Here is a 14,784-nt window from a genome sequence, read left to right as displayed (position 1 = left end):
TGCCCTTTTGATACACCCCATATTGTCTGTTGAGTAAACTTGCCATATATTTTCAGTTGCCTAGTAGGAGAAAGGGCCTGGTGTTTCCTGTTATCATGTGACTGGTCTGTCTTGCTTAATTTCATTTCTGCCATGCCTGTGGCAGGAAGTGGGGGAGTAATACCTCTTTGAGTACATATATAGTGTCTTTTCACTGGAAACTTTAATATTTCCAATCTCTATGATAAATTCAAAGCAGTCTCCTCTCTTTGGGAGTCTTTGGAAAACTCCTGAACTCCTGTATTTTGTGTACATCCTCCCTACTTTATAGAAAAGAGCAGTCTATTGTGTTCTGTGTGTCCTTATATCTGCCCTCCATGTTAATCTCTTTGGGACTGACAACCACATCTGTTAGCTTTGAGGTTCCAGCACCTGAGCACAGTGCCTGGCCTTTGGGACATTGCAGGGTAGAAAGGAATGAGGAAGCAAGGCACTAGGTCTGAGGCTTCTAGGAAGTCAGATGCCATAGAAGGTATCAAAACAACGGAGGTTTTTCTTTATATCTTTTCCTCTTGCTAACAAACACAACTGAAATCCTTTGAGTGGTAGTGAGGTAGCTATGTTGGCCTGGGCTGTGAATCACTTCCTGTGAACATAGAGATAAGCAAACATAATATCTAAAGGCAAAATAACCTTAACTGGCCCACACAGGAAACCACATTTCAGTTCAGCATCTGCTCCTAATCAACCAGTTTCAAAGCAGTGAAGATTTGGATCGAGATTGAGAAAGCAAAATGTTGCTCACACCACAGATAAAATTCGTCTCTGGCTCAATCTTCTAATATATATGATTGCCCAGAAGAGTTCCTCACAGGCAAACCTTTTACTGGGCAAATTCTATTCCTTCATACCTCCTCCTTATCAACAGTTTACTGACAGACAGCAATGGGTGCCCAACCCATGGTTTTAACTTGGCTCACTTAGGTCACTATTTCTAAACATAAGGTTTAGGAGCCTCTGAAGTATCTCCACATGATCTCCCTTGAGTTTCAGGTAAGTAAATGTGGACATGGGTACTTTACTTTCTCCCCTTTAGATTATAATCAAATGATCTTCTCACAGTTCTTGGACCAAAAACAACCCGATACAGACATTTTGTTTTGACCAAAGCTTGACTATCTTTTTGCTGAATACTTACACCCTAGAATAATTTGTAAATTGGAAACTACTACTGTATCAAGTTATGCGGGTTTCCTCTGGACTACACATTTTATATGAGATTTGTCAATGTTCAAGCTTCATATGTCACAGATTATTTAACGTGAGGAAAGAAGCCTTTCAGATCACAATGTTTCTCTTCCTCTTTGAAAGCCCCCAAACTAAATACCCCTAGAGGGTACATAGAAATAAAATCATGAAGTGCGTTGCAGAACACCTAACTATGTAGCAGTTTTTGTACCTATCTTATACCAAAACATGACAGTCACAGCACTAACTTTCCTTTTAAATTTTTTTTTTCAAATGAAGGCAATACATCTCCTGGCAACTGCTCTAAATCACTCAGGCTATGATTTTCTCCCCTTCTTTAAAATGAAACTCCAAGTTTTCTAAAGAATAAACAACACAGAAGATCGTCCCAATTTCATCTCATCTCACCTAGAAAACTTCAAGAACTAGAAACCAATTCTAGTGTAAGTAGAATTCAAGTGTCATAATAATGTATGCTCAAGGATACTCAGGCCCAAAGAGATATCAGAAAATAAAACACCAACTAAATCAAAGTATTTCTGGCCCAATTGCCTGAGGAAAGAGATGATCTAAATATCTGTAAACACCGCATATTTTACAATTACTAAAGGGATATGTGAAAGATCTTAAAATGCTGTGTGCTGCATTAGCTGGTTCAGGGCTGTTAAAAGTCATCAAGTCTTACCTTTAGAAGGCAGTGTCCCTCAGTACTTCAGGTAGAATTTGCTGATTATCTTTAAAGTGGCGAGCACAGTCTGGTAACCCAGAAGTCTATGTCTATTTGTGTAAAAGGAGAAGTGAAGAGAGAAAAAATACGATCATGCTGTGACGACGGAAACCCAAGTGAGAAGAGTGAGGAAGTGAGACTGAGTGTTCTCTCTTCAGTTAATATATTCAACTGTTTCTCAGTAGGGTTTTAGAGTCTTCCACCCCGAGCCTATTCTAAGCTGGTTTCTGGAAGCAAAAGGAGGTCTGACATACCAATCTGAGTCCTAGTGAACTCTACAGTAACTTTGGGTGATAGTGCCTGACCTTAGAACAGTACTTCTCAATTGAAGCAGCAACTACAAATTACATGTGGATCTGTTCCTGTGTACATGTTCCCAACACCTGACCACAAAGCCATGTTGAGAAAGACAGCATGGTACGGGAACCAAAACATACTTGCAGAACAATAGAGCATGGTAGAGGACACAGAAATAAACTTGCATAGGTTTATTTCTACCTACTTTTGGACAAAGGTGTATCAAATCATGCGCTAGAAAAACTAAATTGTATTGAATAAAAGCTGTCAAAATTAGATAGCTACTAACAGAAGATTAAATTAAATCTGTATTTTTTACCCTTTGCAAAAACTAAATTCAAAATGGATCAAAGACCTTAATTTAAAACCTAAAATACTAAAACTACTATGAAAAACACTTCAAAATATTGCTATAGCCAAACCTTTTGGAATAGAATTCCAACAGAAAATACACTTTAAAATGGGATTAAAGAAAAGTGATCTACATAGACTCTCAGAAAGTGAATACAGAAGAAAATACCTTTGCCAGCCGTGTGTAAAACAGGGGTTTGATATTTAGAAATATAAAGTGTTGCACAAATTAAGCACCAAAAAGGAAAAAAACCATTCAAAACTGCTTATTGATGAACAGGTCAATGAACTTAACTGTTCTCCAAAGAAGAAAAACAGATGGACAACAAATATTTTTTTAAATGTTGTGCATCCTCAGCCAGCAGAAAAACACAAATTAAAACTACTTTGAATCCTGGTTCTCTGGCTTTTACAATTTTTCAATCCCCTTGTGCATACTTTTTATTATTTTATTTACTTGCATTCCAAATGTTGCCACACTTCCTGACCCCCTCTCCAAGAGTTCTTCATCCCTTACTCCCTCCCCTTTGCCTCTGAAAGGGTGCTCCCCCACCCACCCCCCCATCCACCCACTCCCCCCTCACCTCCCCACCACCATCTCATCTCCCATATCCCTCTTACCTGGGGCTACAGTCTCTACAGGATTAGGCACATCCTCTCCCACTGAGGCCAAATAAGGCAGTACTCTGCCACATATGGGACAGGGAGGCGTGGACCAGCCCATGTACTCTTTGGTTGGTGGACTAGTCTCTGGGAGCTCCCAAGAGTCCTGGTTAGTTGATACTATTGGTCTTCCTATGGGGTTGCCATCCCTTTCAATTCCTTCAGTCTTTCCCCTAACTCTTCCATAGGGGCTCCCTGACCTCAGTCCAATGGTTGGCTGTAAGTATTTTCATCTGTCTCAGTCAGCTGCTACTACAACCTCTCAGAGGACAGCTATGCTAGGCTTCTGTGCAAGCACAACAATGTCATCAGTAATAGTGTCAAGGTTTGGTAATCACCCATGGGATGAATCCCAAGTTGGGCTAGTCACTGGATGGCCTTTCCTTCAATCTCTGCTATACTTTTGTCCCTGCCTTTTCTTCAGACAGGAACAATCCTGGGTCAAAAAAATTTTAATGTAGTTTGGTGACTCTATCCCTCAACTGAGAGCACTGTCTATCTGCTAAAGGTGATCTCTTCACTGTTGGGCATTCTGACTAAGATCATCCCCATTGCGTCCTGGGAACCTCTCACATCCCACGTGTCTGGGAATTTCTAGAGATTCACCCCACTTCCCACCCCCAGCAGCTGCATATTTCCATTCGTTCTCCTAGCTTCTCAATTTATTTATTCACTTTACATCCCAAGATCATCCCTCCCTCTTCTCCCAGTCTCCCCTCACAACTCCTACCTCATTCTCCCCTCTCTTTTTCACCTGAGAATGAGGAATCATCCATACTGATCATCTTTCTCTTCCTATCTCTCTCTGTCTCTTTCTGTCTCTGTCTCTATCTCTCTCTGCCTGTCTCTGTCTCTGTCCCTCTCTCTATCTCTGTCTTTCTCTGTCTCTGTCTCTCTCTGTCTCTCTGTCTCTCTCTCTGTCTGTCTCTCTCTCTCTCTCTCTCACACACACACACACACACACACACTACATCAGTGTGCAGGACTAGGTACATCCTCTTTCACTGAGGCCAAAAAGGGCAGCCCAGCTAGAGGAACTGTATCCATAGGCAGGCAATATTCATGGGCAGCCCCTGCTCCAGGTGTTGGAGGACCTGTATGAAGACCAAGTTGCACATCTGCTACACATGTGCCAGGGGCATAAGTGCAGTTTATGCTCACCCTTTGGTTGGCAATTGAGTCTCTGGGAGGCCCCAAGTGTTCAGGTTAGTTGACGCCGTTGATCCTTCTGTGGAGTCCCTATCCTCTTTGGGTCCCTCAATACTTCCTTCAACTCTTCCATAAGACATACAGTGCTCCATCAAATGTTTGGGTATGGGTCTCTACATCTGTTCCAGTCTAGATGGTGCCTCTCAGAGGACAGTTATGCTAGGATCCTGTCTGCAAGCATAACAGAATATCATTAATAATGTAAGGGATTGGTTCTTGCCCATGTGATGGCCCAGTCATTCGTTGGCCATTCCCTCTACCTCTGCTCTATCTTTATCCCTGCATATCTTGTAGGCAGGGCACATTTTAGGTCAAAGTTTTTGAGGTTGGGTTACTGTTATTATCCCTCCACTGGGAGTACTACCTGGTTAAAAGGTCCATATCTCCCCCCCCCACTTTGCTGATGTTTTCTAAAACTTAGGTATGATGGTTTGTATATACTTGGTCCAGGAAGTGGCACTATTCAGAGGTGTGGCCTTGTTGTAGTAGGTCAGCCACTGTAAGGGTGGGCTCAAGACCCTTATCCTACCTGCCTAGAAGTCAGTATTTTCTTAACAGCCTCCAAATGAAGATATAGAACTTTCAGCTCCTCCTGCATCATGCCTGCTTTGGTGCTACCATGCTCCCACCTTGATGATAAAGGACTGAACCTCTGAACCTATAAGCAAGCCCCAATTAAATGTTGTCCTTCTAAGAGTGTCCTTGGTCATGGTATCTGTTCACAGCAGTATAAAACACTAAGACATTAGTTGTGTTTGATTTATCCATTGAAGATGAGTCACCCTGTGGTTAGATATTCTTCCATTTGACCAGTTGTAGCTTTCTGAAATAGTCTCTGTTTGTTATGCAGAGAAGTTTTTTTGATGAGGATTGAGACCTACACTCACCTATGAATATAAGGATAAGTATTTAGAGTATGATAGGAGTCACATTGGTTTTGTTAAGTGGAAGTAGTAGATTCTCTTCTAACATGCATGATTTCACTAGCCTCTGGTAATAGGCTAGCTTTCCAGGACCAAGTATGGTTTCCCTCCAATTGAACAAGCCTTAAGTCCATTAAATAGCTGCTAATTACCACCAAGATATAAGCATCACTATTGAACCTTTAGGGATATCATGTCATGATGGTCATTGTTTCGCCTCATATGCAGCATAGCTGTGTAGAACTATTGGTCGCATTCCTCCCTTGGCAGACTGCATGGCATCTTCTGATATTATGAAAGCTAGCTTTCAAAAGGGAGGCACTCAAGGCAAACCTAGCTCAAATCCAAGAACTCCTGTGTCTGAAGGGCATCATGGTTTCAACAATAGGATCTTAACTTAAACTTCTGGGAGACCATTGTGCTGGCGAATTCTATGTCAACTCACCACAAGGTAGAGTGATTTGGGAAAAGAAAATCCTAACTGAAAAAAAAATCATACAAAATTGGTCTGTGGGCAAGTATATGCAACATTTTCTTCATTGGTGATTGATACAGGCCTAGATCACTGCGAGTGATCTTCACTCCTGGGAAGGTGTGCCTGGGTGCTCTAAGAAAGCAAGCTATATGAACAAACCATAAGCAGTACTCTACCATGGACTCTGTATCAGTTACTGCCACCAAGTTCTTGCCCTGCTTAAGTTCAGGCCCTGATTTCCCTCAGCAGTACAGTGTGACCTGAGAGATGTAAATAATTAATTTCCTCTCTGATCTTGTTTTGGTAATGGTGTTTTTCACAGCAGTAAACCCTAACTGAGACAGAAATTGGTACCAGGTCATGGGGTAGTCCTATAACAGAACTGATTATTTCAGGGGAGATTGTATAGCATTTAAACTTGCAGGTGGAAAAGCCATTGAGTGGTCAGTGCTCAGTAGATTATTCTGTAAGAGCTTAGAAGATGAAACTGTTGAAAATGACACAGAAGAGGAGTCCTAGATTTTGGAGACTTAGAGGGAATGCTGAAAGTCCTTTAAGAGTTTATTAGAGCAGTTTAATATCTTGACTTAAAAGTCTATGGCATCAATCCTACAACTGATAGAGGGTTTATATCCAAAATATACAAAGAACTCATGAAATTAGACTGCAGGGAGACAAATAACCCTATTAAAAATTGGGGTTCAGAGCTAAACAAAGAATTCACAGCTGAGGAATGCCGAATGGCTGAGAAACACCTAAAGAAATGTTCAACATCTTTAGTCATCAGGGAAATGCAAATCAAAACAACCCTGAGATTTCACCTCACACCAGTGAGAATGGCTAAGATCAAAAACTCAGGTAACAGCAAATGCTGGCAAGGATGTGTAGAAAGAGGAACACTTCTCCATTGTTGGTGGGATTGCAGACTGGTACAACCATTCTGGAAATCAGTCTGGAGGTTCCTCAGAAAATTGGACATTGAACTACCTGAGGATCCAGCTATACCTCTCTTGGGCATATACCCAAAAGATGCCCCAACATACAACTAAGACACATGCTCCACTATGTTCATAGCATCCTTATTTATAATAGCCAGAAGCTGGAAAGAACCCAGATGCCCTTCAACAGAGGAATGGATACAGAAAATGTGGTACATCTACACAATAGAATATTACTCAGCTATCAAAAACAATGACTTTATGAAATTCATAGGCAAATGGAGGAACTGGAAAATATCATCCTGAGTGAGGTAACCCAATCACAGAAAAACACACATGGTATGCACTCAGTGATAAGTGGCTATTAGCCCAAATGTTTGAATTACCCTAGATGCACAGAACACATGAAACTCAAGACAGATGATCAAAACTCGAATGCTTCACTCCTTCTTTAAAAGGGGAACAAGAATACCCTTGGCAGGGAATAGGGAGGCAAAGATTAAAACAGAGGCAGAAGGAACACCCATTCAGAGCCTGCCCCACATGTGGCCCATACATATACAGCCACCCAATTAGACAAGATGGATGAAGCAAAGAAGTGCAGGCCGACAGGAACCGGATGTAGATCTCTCCTGAGAGACACAGCCAGAATACAGCAAATATATAGGCGAATGCCAGCAGCAAACCACTGAACTGAGAACTGGACCCCTGTTGAAGGAATCAGAGAAAGGACTGGAAGAGCTTGAAGAGGCTTGAGACCCCATATGAACAACAATGCCAACCAACCTGAGCTTCCAGGGACTAAGCCACTACCCAAAGACTATACATGGACTGACCCTGGGCTCCAACCTCATAGGTAGCAATGAATAGCCTAGTAAGAGCACCAGTGGAAGGGGAAGCCCTTAGTCTTGCTAAGACTGAACCCCCAGTAAACGTGATTGTTGGGGGGAGGGTGGTAATGGGGGAGGATGGGAAGGGGAACAGCCATATAGAAGGGGAGTGGGAAGGGTTAGGGGGCTGTTGGCCTGAAAACCGGGAAAGGGAATAACAATCGAAATGTAAATAAGAAATACTCAAGTTAATAAAGAAAAAAAAAGAATAGCTCTATTTGCATTCTTCTACATGCTGACCTCCAGTTGAAGCAGCACCATTTGTTGAAAATTCTCTCTTTTTTCCATTGGATGGTTTTAGTTCCTTTGTCAAATATCAAGTGACTATAGGTGTGTGGGTTCATTTCTGGGTCTTCAATTCTATTCCACTGGGCTACCTGCCTGTCTCTGTGCCAATACCATACAGTTTTTATCACTATTGCTCTGTAATACTGCTTGAGTTCAGGAATAGTGATTCCCCCAGAAGTTCTTTTATTGTTGAGTATAGTTTTTGCTCTCCTGGGTTTTTTGTTATTCCAAACGGATTTCAAATTGCTCTTTCTAACTCTATGAAGAATTTTGATGGGGATTGTACTGAATCTGTAGACTGCTTTTAGCAAAAGGCCATTTTTGCTATATTAATCCTGTTAATTCATGAGCATGGAGGTTCTTTTCATCTTCTGATATCTTCTTCAATTTCTTTCCTCAGAGACTTGAAGTTCTTGTCATACAGATCTTTCACTCGCTTGGTTAAAGTCATACCAAGGTATTTTATATTATTTAGGACTATTGTGGAGGATGCCATTTCCCCAATTTCTTTCTCAGCCTATTTATGCTTTGAGTAGAGGAAGGCTACTAATTTGTTTGAGTTAATTTTATACCTAACCACTTTGCTAAAATTGTTTATCAGGCTTAGTAGTTCTCTGGTAGAAGTTTTGGAGTCACTTAAGCATACTATCATATCCTCTGCAAATAGTGATATTTTGACTTCTTACTTTCCAATTTGCATCCCTTTGATTTCCTTTTATTATATGATTTCTCTGGCTATAATTTCAAGAACTATATTGAATAAGTAGGGCAAGAGTGGGTAGCCATGTCTAGTCCCTGATTTTAGTTGAATTGCTTCATTTCTCTCCATTTAGTTTGTTGTTAGTTACTGGTTTGCTGTATATTGCTTTTATTATGCTTACATGTGGGCCTTGAATTCCTGATCTTTCCAGGACTTTTATCATGAAGGGGTATTGAATTTTATCAAATGCTTTCTCATCATCAAGTGAAATGATCATGTGGTGTTTTCTTTCTTTGAGTTTGTTTATATAGTAGATTACGTTGATGGATTTCCATATACTGAATCAACCCTGCATCTCTGGGATGAAGCCTACTTGATCATGCTAGTGATCATTTTGATGTGTTCTTGAATTCTGTTGGCAAAAAATTTTATTTAGTATTTTCATGTCAATATTCGTAAGAGTAATTGGTTTGAAGTTCTCTTTCTTTGTTGGGTCTTTGTGTGGTTCAGGTGTAAGCATAATTATGGCTTCATAGAAGGAATTTGGTAGTGCTCCATCTTCCATTTTGTGGAATTGTTTGCACAATATTGGTATGAGGTCTTTTATGAAGGTCTGATAGAATTCTGGACTAAATCCATCTTGTCCTTGGCTCTTTTTGGTTGGGAGACTTTTAATAACTGCTTCTAATTCAGTAGTAGTTATGGGATCATTTAGATGGCTTATCTGAACCTGATTTAACTTTGGTACCTATTATTTGTCTAGAAAATTGTCCATTTCCTCCAGATTTTCCAGTTTTCTTGAATATAGACTTTTGGAGTAGGATCTGATGATTCTTTTAATTTCCTTAGATTCTGTTTTTATGTCTCCCTTTTCATTTCTGATTTTGTTAATTTGGATACACTCTCTGTGTCCTCTGATTAGTTTGGCTGAGGGTTTATCATCTTGTTGATTTTTTTCAAAAAACCAGCTCCTGGTTTTGTTGATTCTTTGTACAGTCCCATTTGTTTCTACTTGGTTGATTTCAGCCCTGAGTTTGATTATTTCCTGCCTTCTACTCCTGTTGGGTGTACTTGCTTCTTTTTCTTCTAGAGCTTTTATGTGTGCTATCAAACTACTTAAGTATGCTCTCTCCTGTTTCTTTTCGGAGGCACTCAGAGCTATGAGCTTTTCTCTTAGCATTGCTTTCATTGTGTCCCATAAGTTTGTGTATGTTGTGCCTTCATTTTCATTAAATTCTAAGAAGTATTTAATTTCTTTCTTTATTTCTTCCTCAACCAAATTATCATTGAGTAGCACATTGTTCAACTTCCATGCATATGTGGGCTTTCTGTCACTTTTGTTGTTATTGAAGACCAGCCTTACTCTGTGGTGATCTGATGGGATGCATGGGATTATTTCTATCTTCTGTATCTGTTGAGGTCTGTTTGGTGACTAATTTTATGTTCAATTTTGGAGAAGGTACCATGAGGTGCTCAGAAGAAGGTATATCCTTTTGTTTTAGGATGAAATGTTCTATAAATATCTCTTAATTCAATTTGGTTCATAACTTCTGTTAGTTTCTCTATGTCTCTGTTCAACTTCTGTTTCCATGATCTGTACATTGATGAGAGTGGACTGTTGAAATTTCCTACTCTTACTGTGTGAGGTGCAATGTGTTATTTGAGCTTCAATACGGTTTCTTTTATGAATGTAAGTGCCCCTCCATTTGGATCATAGATATTTAGGATTGAGAGTTCATCTTGGTGGATTTTTCCTTTGATGAATATGAAGTGTCCTTCTTTATATTTTTTGATGACTTTTGGTTGAAAGCTGATTTTATTTGATATTAAAATGGCTACTCCTCTAAGACAAAGGACACTGTCATTAGGACAAAATGGCAACCAACATTAGGAAAATATCTTTACCAATCCTATGTCTGATAGATTGTTAATATCAAAATATACAAAAAACTCAAGAAGTTAAACTCCAGAATGCCAAATTACCCTATTAAAAATGGGGTACAGAACTAAAGAAAGAATTCTCAGCTGAGAAATATCAAATGACTGAGAAATACATAAAGAAATTCCCAATGTCCTTAGTCATCATGGAACTGCAAATAAAACAACCCTGAGATTCCACCTCAAACCAGTCAGAATGGCTAAGATAAAAAAAAAAAAAGCTCAGATGACAACAAATGTGGTGAGGATGTGGAGAAAGAGGAACACTCCTCCATTGTTGGTGGGATTGCAAACTGGTACAACCACTCTGGAAATCAGTCTGGAGGTTCCTCAGAAAATTGGACATTCCACTACCTGAGGATCCAGCTTTTCCTCTCTTTGGCATATACCTAAAAGATTCTCCAACATACAACTAAGACACATACTTCACTATGTTCATAGCATCCTTATTTATAATAGCTAGAAGCTGGAAAGAACCCAGATGCCCTTCAACAGAGGAATGGATACAGAAAATGTGGTACATCTACACAATGGAGTAACACTCAGCTATCAAAAACAATGACATCAGGAAATTCATAGGCAAATGGGTTGAACTAGAAAATATCATCCTGAGTTAGGTAATCCAACAGAAAAACACACATGATATGCACTCACTAATAAGTGGATATTAGCCCAAAAGCTTGTATTACCCATGATACAATCCACAGACCACATGAAGCTTAAGAAGGACTACCAAAGTGTGGATGCTTTACTCCTTCTTAAAAGTTGGAACAAAAATTTTCATAGGAGGGGATGTGGAGGCAGTGTTTGGAGTATAGACTGAAGGAATGGCCATTAAGAGCCTGCCCCACATGTGCCCGATATTTACACTGCCATCAAGACTACATAAGATTGATGAAGCTAAGAAGGACATGTTAACAGGAACTGGATATAGATGTCTCCCAAGAGACCCAGCCAGAGCACGTCAAATACAGAGGTAAATGCTAGCAGCAAACCATTGAACTGAGAAAGAGACCCCTGTTGAAGGATTAGAGAAAGGATTGAAAGAGCTGAAAGGGCTTTCAACCCCATAAGAACAACAATGCCAAAGAGAGCTTCCAGTGACTAAACCACTACCCAAAGACTATACATGGACTGAACCATGGCTCCAACTGCATATGTAGCAAAGGAAGGCTTTGTTGGGCACCAATGGAAGGAGAAGCCCTTGGTCCTGCCAAGGTTGGATACTCAGTGAGGGGAATGTTGGGGGGCTAGAAGATGGGGTGTATGGGGAGGGGAACACCCTTATAGAAGGAGAGAAGGATTGGATTGGGGGACTTATTCCAGGAAACCAGACATGGGAATAACATTTGAAATTTAAATTTAAAAATTCCAATAAAAAAAAGAGAGGGTTGAGGATTTAGCTCAGCGGTAGAGCGCTTGTTTAGCGAGTGCAAGGCCCTGGGTTTGGTCCCCAGCTCCGAAAAAAAGAAAAAAAAAAGAGAGAGAGAGAGAGAGAGAGAGAGACAAGTTAACCTCCAAAAAACCAAGTAGAAAAAAAAAGCCAAATAGCACAATTTTAAAACAGGGTACAGAGCAAATCAGAGAATTCACAACAAAAGAATCTCAAATGGCTGCAAAGCACTTAAAGAATATTATTCATCTATTAAAAATAAGGACATCATGAATTTTGCAAGCAAACAGATGCAACTAGAGAGTATCGTTCTGAGACACAAAAGGACATACATGCTGTGTACTCATTGGTAAGTGGATATTAGCCAAAAAGTACAGAATAACTAGGATACAACCCACAGACCTTAAGAAGTTTAACAAGCCAGAAGGCTCAAGGAGGATGCTTCAATCTCACTTAGAAAGGGAACAAAATATTCATGAGAGGTAGAGGGAGATAGCAACCTGAGTGGGAGAGGGTATAGGGAGGGAAAAATGGGGAACAAAATCAGCTGTGATGGGGTTGGACAGGAAAGAAACCCAGAGGACCAGGATAATAAATGGAAATATGCAGCATCTTGTGGGGGCCCCTCTAGAAAGTACCAGAGACTTGGGAGGTAAGAGACTCCCAGGTCTCAATGAGGGTGACCTTAGCCAAAATGCTCAACAGTGGAGAAAGGCAGCTCGAAGAATCCACCTCCAGCAGGTAGACAGGGCATTAAGTGGAGGGAAAAGGTTGCCAAACCTCAGTCAAAATTCGGGACCCAGAATTGTTCCTGTCTAAAAGAAATTTGGGAACACAAATAGAGAAGAGACCAAAGGAAGTTGGTCCAAGGACCGGCCCAACTTGTGATCTATCTCATGGGGGAGTACCAAGGCCTGATGCTATTACTGATATTATGATGTGTTTACAGGCAGGAGCCTAGCAAGTCTGTCCTCTGAGAGGCCTTACAAGAGACTGACTGAGACAGACACAGATGCTTATACTCAACCACTGAACTTAAGTTGGGAACCCCTATGGTTGAATTAGAAGAAGGACTGAAGAAGCTGAAGGTGAGAGCGATCCCATAGGAAGACTAGCAGTCTCAACTAACCCAGACATCTAGGAGCTACCAGAGACTGAGCCAGCAAGAAGGTAGTATACATACGCTGGTCTGAGGCCCCTGGAGCATATATAGCAGAGGACAGAATGGCTTGGCCTCAGTGGCTCAGATGCTCCTAATCCTGGAGAGACGTGAGGCCCCATGGAAGAAGGATGCCTGGTCGGGGAGCACTCTCATGGAGGCAAGAGGAAGGAGGAACTGTGGGGGAAGGGGAATAGGAGGGGGCAATGACTGAAATGTAAATAAATAAAATAGTTTAAGAGAGAGAGAGAGAGAGAGAGAGAGAGAGAGAGAGAGAGAGAGAGAGAGAGAGAGAGAGAGAGAAGCATCTTTGAGAATTGTAAATATAGAACTACATCCTCAGGGCCAGCATACAAAAATTGTGGTCGAGAGAGGGTGTCAACTGAATCCTATTCTGGCATTCTGAATTTCATGATGTAGATAGGAGGTGCTCAGGCCTTACTGTTTTTTGTTGTTGTTGTTTTGTTTTGTTTTGTTTTGTTTTGTTTTTCCTCCATCTTTATTAAATTGGGTATTTTTTATTTACATTTCAATTGTTATTACCTTTCCTGGTTTCGAGACCAACATTCCCCTTACCCCTCACCCTCCCCTTCCATATGGGTGTTCCCCTCCCGTCCTCCCCCCATTACCGCCCTCCCCACAACAATCCCATTCACTGGGGGTTCAGTCTTGGCAGGACTAAGGGCTTCCCCTTCCACTGGTGCCCTTACTAGGCTATTCATTGCTACCTATGCAGTTGGAGCCCAGGGTTAGACCATGTATAGTCTTTGGGTAGTGGCTTAGTCCCTGGAAGCTCAGGTTGGTTGGCATTGTTGTTCATATGGGGTCTCAAGCCTCTTCAAGCTTTTTCAGTCCTTTCTCTGATTCCTTCAATGGGAGTCCCGTTCTCAGTTCAGTGGTTTGCTGCCTATGTATTTGCCATATTCTGGCTGTGTCTCTCAGGAGAGATGTACATCTGGTTCCTGTCAGCCTGCACTTCTTTGCTTCATCCATCTTATCTAGATTAGTGGCTGCATGTGTTTGGGCCACATGTGGGGCAGGCTCTGAATGGGTGTTCCTTCAGCCTGTGTTCTAAACTTTGCCTCCCTACTCCCTCCCAAGGGTATTCTTGTTTCTCTTTTAAAGAAGGAGTGAAGCACTGGCATTTTGGTCATCCCTCTTGAGTTTCATGTGTTCTGTGCATCTAGGGTAATTCGAGCATTTGGGCTAATAGCCACTTATCAATGAGTGCATACCATGTGTGTTTTTCTGTAATTGGGTTACCTCACTCAGGATGATATTTTCCAGTTCCATCCATTTGCCTATGAATTTCATGAAGTCATTGTTTTTCACAGCAGAGTAATATTCCATTGTGTAGATGTACCACATTTTCGGTATCCATTCCTCTGTTGAAGGGCATCTGGCTTCTTTCTAGCTTCTGGCTTACTGTTTTTTAAGGCATGAGGTTCATGGAGAACATCTGAAGCTTGACACAGTGTAGCAGGAGAGTCCTGAAGTGACAACAAGAAAGATCATTAGTGAAGGTTCAGCCTTGTTACAATAGAAGACACAGAATTGAAGGAGTCATGGATGAAAGTGAAAGTTGACACCATGTGCCTGAAGAGAA

General features: G+C 41.0%; 1 protein-coding gene across 2 annotated transcripts in view; it reads right to left on the bottom strand.

Moving 5' to 3' along the window:
- Cd53 (CD53 molecule) overlaps nucleotides 1-14,784 on the bottom strand; it is a 143,622-nt gene that overhangs the window by 44,194 nt on the left and 84,644 nt on the right. Inside the window, exon 1 of one of the 2 annotated variants that reach the window (XM_032897534.1) lies at nucleotides 1,913-2,060. The exons of the other annotated variant lie outside the window; for it this stretch is intronic. The gene's annotated coding sequence lies outside the window, so the exon portion shown is untranslated. Of the gene's footprint in view, nucleotides 1-1,912; nucleotides 2,061-14,784 lie in introns of those variants that run through there. 2 annotated transcript variants of the gene reach the window in all.

The sequence above is a fragment of the Rattus rattus genome, chromosome 3 (genome assembly GCF_011064425.1).
Source record: "Rattus rattus isolate New Zealand chromosome 3, Rrattus_CSIRO_v1, whole genome shotgun sequence".
In the NCBI taxonomy this organism is placed as follows: Eukaryota; Metazoa; Chordata; class Mammalia; order Rodentia; family Muridae; genus Rattus; species Rattus rattus.
The sequence above is the reverse complement of the archived record's forward strand: the minus strand, read 5'-3'. Positions and strand labels throughout refer to the sequence as shown.